The sequence below is a fragment of the Dryobates pubescens genome, chromosome 23 (assembly GCF_014839835.1).
Source record: "Dryobates pubescens isolate bDryPub1 chromosome 23, bDryPub1.pri, whole genome shotgun sequence".
Taxonomy (NCBI): Eukaryota; Metazoa; Chordata; class Aves; order Piciformes; family Picidae; genus Dryobates; species Dryobates pubescens.
In genome coordinates, this window is record NC_071634.1 from 17,625,080 (window position 1) to 17,632,620 (window position 7,541).

Genomic DNA, 7,541 nt, shown 5'->3' on the forward strand with positions numbered 1-7,541 from the left:
CCAAGGCAAGAATATCATCTTTATTCATCCTTTGAACAGAGATTCACTCATGACAAAGTAAATTAAGATTCACCCAAATGTAATACATAGTTTAGAAAGGTGAAAACAACTTTCTCAGTTTAGGGAGAGAGTCTCTATCTCTTGGAGAAGTGCTGAAGGTATTCATGGACACAGATTCAGTTTTGCAAGAACTTGATTGGAGTGTGTTGGCTGATAATCAGTGGCATGGAGGAAATGAGCAGGGAAGAATCGCTCCTTGTGGCCTACATTACAAGAGCTAGGGAGGTATCAAATGAAATCATTAAAGTGATCTGAAATTTCATGGAAGAAAATTCTTTGTCATCTACCTTGGGTTTGTATTTCACTGGGAAAAAGGTCTGGGACCTTCTCATGCTCTTTCGCTCTTGCCTCCACTGCCCTTACCAGTCTCCTCCTACAGACATATTTTGGGTTTGTTGTGACATTAAAATGTTGCAACAATTTCCTCAAACATTTATGAGATATATAGGTGAGCAATTATTTAATTTTCAAAAATATAGTGCAGAACTGAATATATGTGGCTAAGTTCTCCAGGCTAAAGCTGGAGGCCTGGAGAAAAGAATCTTCTGTTGTCCACCTGCCCATTGGCCATTAGACATCAAGAGTGTATTTATCTCTAATACCATCCTCCACCTGTTCTCAGACAGAGTTCTGCCTTTAAGGTTTAATATTGAGTCGTTCATGTTTTGCTGGTGGATATGTCCGCTCAGCAGATTGTAAAGTAGCTGAAAGATACAAGAAACAGTTTAGCCAAAACAGCAAAGAACTCAGTGTGGGCTAATTTATTCTGCTTCTCATGTGGGCTGGAATCTGGTTTTGAAGTCTGTGTTACCTCAGCAAACCAGCTTCTGGTATCAAATGGCTAATTTGAAGATGGCCTGGCTCCATCCCTGCATCACAGCCAGCAAGCACAGACGTAACATGTGCACTTAGTTTTATCTAAACCTTCTATCCAAAGCCCCAAAGGACCAGTTTATGCTTCACTGGCTTGCACATCTTGAACATCTATTTGCTCAGAGGAGGAGTTCAACTGTCTCACTGGGAGTGTGGTTTTCAGCTGCAGTCATGGCTACACCTACTCTTTGGTCCTGGCCAGCCATAAACCTGTGTTTTGGAATACAAACCAATGCAGCTCTAGCTTTCACAGAACACTCTCGAGGTGATGAAGTTAGACTGATTTGAATTCAGACCTTTTTATGCTTTTCACGATATCTGTTAGACTTTCCTGTGAAAGCAAGAGAAGTATCAGAAGAGAGAAGAAAATAACCACCCGCAGATTTTCTTCATCTTATGAAGTACTTGAAAGGAGTAACTCCACTGTAGGGAAGTTGAAGTGACCCTGCTAGCAGCAGGAGGGAACCTGGGGGCAAAAGATCCAGTGACTATTTTGACTACAGATTTCCTTGCATCCTCTGTATTACCGACCCCTGTTGGACATATAATTTAGGTAAATAAGTTTTCTACACAGTAAATATTGTTGGTTTAGAATTCTACCAGAAGGAAATTTCAGGCTAGTCTTGTAAAGCCAGAAAGCCATGCTGTCCCTCTATCCTTTATGGGTTGTCTGATCTTACAGCATGCAATATTAGTTCTGTGGCTGAATAAAGGATTCTATTGCAGTGCATCCTGTGCCCCCTATGAAGTGAAAATTTGATCCATATTCATAACTCAGACTGCTTTTCAATTGTTTTGCACTATAAGGACAGTAAAAAGTAAGTAAAAGCAATTTCTTCCACTCCCATGTTTTATTCTCCCATCCTGTCTCATTTGTAAGTCTTTCTCAGACTGTTAAGTTTTATTGACACAATCACATGAAAGACACAGCTAAAGATTTCAGCTTGGTCTAGCAGCAGAGGAAGTTTCTAAGTTGTGTAGGGTTTTTAGTTGTTTTGTGGTTTTATCTTTGGTTGTTTGCTCTTTTTTCCTAAATACATTTAGATGATAAATTATTCAGTGAGCAACATGATGAAAAGATAATTCAATACGGTAACTCTTTTGATGCCTCATTCCTCCCTTAAATGTCCTTTACTGAAAGGATGGTGGAAAATATATTCAATTATTGACTCCAATTCACTGCCAGTACCAGAATTGTAGGTTTACTGCTGTTATATTTTTGTTATCCAATCTAGATTGAAATTGTTCTGTAATAAGTAATCAGTGTGAAGAATTTCCTCTAAGATAATTAATATGATTGTCAGCAGTTTCTTTGTGGTATGTACTAATTTATTGTCATTATCTCTAATTATATGCTTTTTGGTTACAGAATACACTCACACTATTTTATCAAAGTTAATAATTTCTTTTACTCTGCAGTGATTACAAATGTAAAATATTTGCAGTTTGTTATCATGCTTTGCATTAATGTATTTCTTAGCTTTCCTATGCCTGTTAATTCTGTGCTGTAGATTGTCTCACTGCCTCCAGAAAAATCGTTATTCATTCTGAGCAAGGATGTCAGAATTTGGCCTTTTTAATCTTCCTTACATTATGTTTTAATGCCAAATAAACAGTTTAGCAAATTGAATTGGCACAATATGTAATATAACTAACACTCCATTCTGGGCTGAAAGGTGTCTGCAGAGCCTTGTCATGCCTTTGAATACTTTGACAGATTTAATGAATCCATTTACCTGCAACTGGAAATGGCTTACACTTCTCTTTATTCTCTTACACATCTGCCTGATCAATAGGTCTGCAGTGAAGGGGTGCATGATGAATGACTGTAAAAAGCTGCTGCCCATACCAAGCTCAGAAGAGTAACTTTCAGTTTCAGTGTACAACTTGGATGATTTTTCAATGTAAAACTTCCATGGCATTTGAATGTTTGCTTATCAGTAGCAAAGAAACTACATGGGTACAACAAATGACACTCTTGAGACATGGGAATGATTTATCTGTTCCAGTAAACTCAAACAGAAAATATGCATCCTCTGTGATCACAGTTTCAGCTTCATACTCACAAATTACCTCTTTAGCAAATGTTAGAAAGCTGTTTCCATGTTGCAATTGTAACATATATAAATCTTAGTAAAATTTAGATAATTTGAAGCATTATTTCTTATTCTTAAAAAGTTTTTAGTTGAATTAAAGGTGGAAAGAGATGTCATTCTTTTCTATGAAAGAGAGTTTCTGGATTTGTGCTTCATGCTAACGTTTTGCTATATTGTAAGTTTGAGCACTCTGCCTTCTGCACATCTCTTTTATGGGTTCTTGTAAGCGAAGACAACATACAAACAAAATGTTTTGGCCAATTGTATTCTCCTGTCCAACAAAATGAAATTGCTTCAATTTAAAAAGTATTTAATTTTTTTTTTTAAGGATTTGATCCCTTTTCTCAGAAGGAACTGAAATGACATAGCAAGATTGTTTCTGTTTTCTGATGTCTGAGATTCTGAGCTCAATGAGCAATTGTTAATGTCTCATGGCTTTGGTTAGTAGCAAAGTGGTGTTTTGTTTTCCCTAATATTTAAAAATGTAATTTAAAAAAATTTTTAAAAGGGGTCTTAAAAAATTGTTTCCTATGCAGATACAAAGGTCTTGTTCAAATTAGCTGGCATTTGGTAATGCAGAAGCACGAGGTGAGAGCTTCATCAAGTACACTGTCAAATGGCACTGTAAATATCCATTCATTCAATGGCTAAAAGAAATCAGCTTCAATTTTTGTTCAACATTCTTAATGATAGCCATCTGACTAAAAACACTGCAGGTCAGGTGTGATGCTGGATGTGTAGCAGTCAGACTGTGGTTTGAGTCAGTCATGGTAGAGTGTAGAATCTGCCCCTTGTCCTTCCCCATGTATATGCTATTTGTTTGTTTGTTTCTTCAAAACTCTCTTTGGCTGAATTTTCTTTGGCATAGAAATGTGTTTGAATATCATCAACTACCAAGTTGAGTAATGACAATTTTGATTGAATTTAACAGGAGCTGCAAGCACTTCAGAAACGAGGGCACTGTCAGAAGTGATATGTAACTGCAGACATCGAGGAGGAGAAGGAGCATATATACATGTAAGTTTTTAATAGATACTTTCCCTACATTTAAAGAATTTGATTTAAAGCCAGAAATTCCTACATGATTTAGGCTGCCAAAGCAGTGCTGTGTAGATGGTGATATTCAACCTAATGATCCTACATCTGCTTGGAATGCTCTTTCTTCATGGCCCTAATCCTTGTAATGCTTTGTGTGCTTATTCCCCCTAACCCCCCCTCATTAGAATACATCACTGATTCTAGATTTCCTTGTGGTATTTTAGCACTGGTATGCCACCTTTGACTTTAAAAGACTTGTTCCCTAATATTAAAGGGTAAGAACCTTCATTATACTTCCTTCTTCATGTGATTGTTTGCATATAATAAAGAATTATACAAACTAGAGACCTCAGAATGCCATAAAAGAGGGAAGCTGCACCCACTTTCTCCACAGGTAACCTGAGGTTTCAGAGCTCTTTGTGGAAAATGGTTACTTTCTGCACAAGTGAGGAGCAAAACTTCTAGCAATTGACGTTTGCTTTCTCCACTCATATGTATTGCACCTTATTTTGGTGAAAATGACTTGTGTGAAAATGTAAGCACCGCAATCTGGGGCAGCATTCACTTTTATTTCTATGCAACAAGTCCAGAAATCCATCCCTCACCACTCATTTCCTTGTTTTGCCTCTCTCTCAATTTACCATTTGTTTATGAGGAGCTATAGGGAACATTTGTATTATCTCACCAGGCATTGCTGACCCTTGGGCACATGGGATGTTACCAGCTGTTTTAAGCAAGGTCAGTCAAAACGTGGAGAGTGTGTTTAAATGGCCATGCAGACAAAAACTGTCTTTTTTCTTCTTTTTTTTTCTTTTTTCCTGAGCATTCCAACACATCTCTAACCCAGTGACAGCAAGGGAAGCATCTTACACTGTATTTCTTGTTAAATCTTGCAGTCTAGGGAATTTTATGTGGGACAACTTGACACCTACCTGTTTCCTTATTTTAATCCAAACCCTCCAAGGGAACAAATGCTAGCAAAGGAATCCAGTTGTACTGCTTTTCCCCATGGAGGCTATGACTGGAGCACAATGCTGTTTGCATTTCATATGAAAATTTAACAGCTCAGCCATACAACAACACAGTATGTCTGAAGGAAGAGATCTCATGCCTTCACGTCTGCTTCACCTCAAATAAAGCAGTTTTGTATCTGGATTGGGGGAGGAAATGGATCACAGCCTTAATATCAGATCTAAGCAAACCTTGTATGGGATACGTGGATCTTGATATGGACTTCATAAGGCCTGCCCCTTGGCTCTGAGTTGCCTTTAGGCTACTAGACTTTAGTCATTGTAGGTGAATTATTCCTTTCTTAAACCAGCAATCATCTGGTGTGACACAAGCCTAAATGCAAGCCAGAACACAGCTCTGCTGTGTGGTACCTCTAGTTGGAGGTGTCCTGGCTGACTACAGCAGGGCCAGACCAGATGACCTTAGAGGGTCCCTTCCAAGCCAATGCAATCTATGAATCTGTGAATCTCTGATACCATGCAAACATTTGGGGGTTTGTGTACATGCACTCGTGTTTGACTGCAAGAGAGCTATTTCTTTCTTGAGCTGTTTACTGGTTCACTGCAGCTATTGTATTTTTGGGCTACAGTGATATTTTTGGGCTACAGTGATATTTGGGCTACAGTGATATTCCAAACCCAACGGGATGCATTCCTCTGCAGCTTGCTGTAGGTGAATCTGATTTAGCAGGGAGGTTGGACTAGGAAATTTCAAGAGAACTGGTTTGTTTTTTTTGTTTGTTTGGCTTCGTGGGGAAGGTGGTTGTTTGCTTTTTGTTTTTAACAAAATATGGATAAACAGCTTTGAGGAACTGAACATTTTTAACTCATAGGAAAAAAACTATGCTTTCCTGCAGTGCTTTTTGTCAAAAGAAATGCTACATGACTGAGGGTCCTACAACGGGACAGGCTTGGTATGACTTCAGGCAAACTAAGAAATACCTTGTTATCTATTAGACAACAAGATTAGTGGTTATCTGGTCAGAAATGCCTACCTCAGCAGACACTGAAATAACCTTTGGGACATTCAGCTTTAGGTGATGCAAAAGGGGCCATCGGATACTGCAGCTACAGTACTTCAAAAATATTACTTAGCTATGAACACTGCATAGCTATAACTCTGGCCATTCATGTCGTGGGTTTTTTGCTTGATATTGCTGTAAAGAATAAAGGTGGGGAACCAGAAATCCCTGTTAATGAAATGTTTACTTAAGCCTTCCTTATTCCCTAAGGTTTAATTGGAGCATTCCATCATTTTGTTTTCCTTTGCTCCTTTTGTAGATGTTATAAAAGTTAATTTTTATTTTAAGGATGAGTGTCTCTGTGTCTAGGCTGGTGAATCATCCAAGCATGGTATTGCATTCTTCCCACTGCTGCCTGTCAGCAGTCTGTGCAAATCTGGAAACCCAGGTAACAGAGCAGGACCACGTCAGGCATCTGTGCTGTAGGTTCAGTGACATTTTGCTTTGCCACAGTGCAAGTTAACTGCATGTAGAAATCTGTCCTTCTACTGAAGAAAGTCCTGAAGGTGCAAAGGCTTGGACAAGGTCTTGTAGGATCTTTGCAGTTAATCAATCACATAAAAGACAGCAGAGTCATGGGGTAGGCCATGGATGATCCATGGCTTTAGAGTACCAAATTTTTTTCATAAAAGAACAAACTGCATCGAAGTCTTCCACAAATAATAAAGTCATATAAGAAAAGCCATATGCCCTGCTATGAAAGTGTTACCCCAACTGCTGACAGAATGGAGGCTGGCAATCTGTCCCTTTTGTGATTCTGAATATATTGAATTTCTCCTTTCTTTGCCTGTTTCTTCAGGCAAGAAATGAAAATCAAGTCCTCTCAGGGAACACTGCAGCAACCATATGAGGACTTTTGAAGGTTTTGTTCATTACCTAATTCGCTTATTTTGTGCACTGCCCTCTCTAGGTCTAACAAACACTCATTGGACAGTGTCACTCAGTGGTACCGAGTGAACCGTAATGTCACATAGAGTTATGTCAGATGTGACACAACACGACCCTCAGAAATGTGATGGATAGTGATGAGCAGGAAAGGACATTTCAAAAACTTCTCTCAAAGTAAAGTTTTTTGCATCATTATCTTTTAAAATAACCTTGAAGAGAGTCCTTTTTAGGAAATGGAGTTTAAACGGAGGAAAAGGATTTCCTCCCCCCCAGAGTCATTGTTAACATCTAATCAGATGTAAATCATGGAAAAGCAAATACTTCCCATCATGGAATGCATTCCGTTCAGAAAGATAGAACTTCTAAGACTGTGCATGTCCAGCTGTGCTGTCTTCTAGAGACAACCAACTTCCCTTCAGTGTGATGTGTGAGGCTTTTTTCCAAATCTGTGGAGATTATGCTAGATATATATCATATGCTCCCTCTAGCTGAGATTGTTTTATACATATACATGTGTGCTTTCTCTTAAGTTCCCTTCTTTAAATTGATGGCTC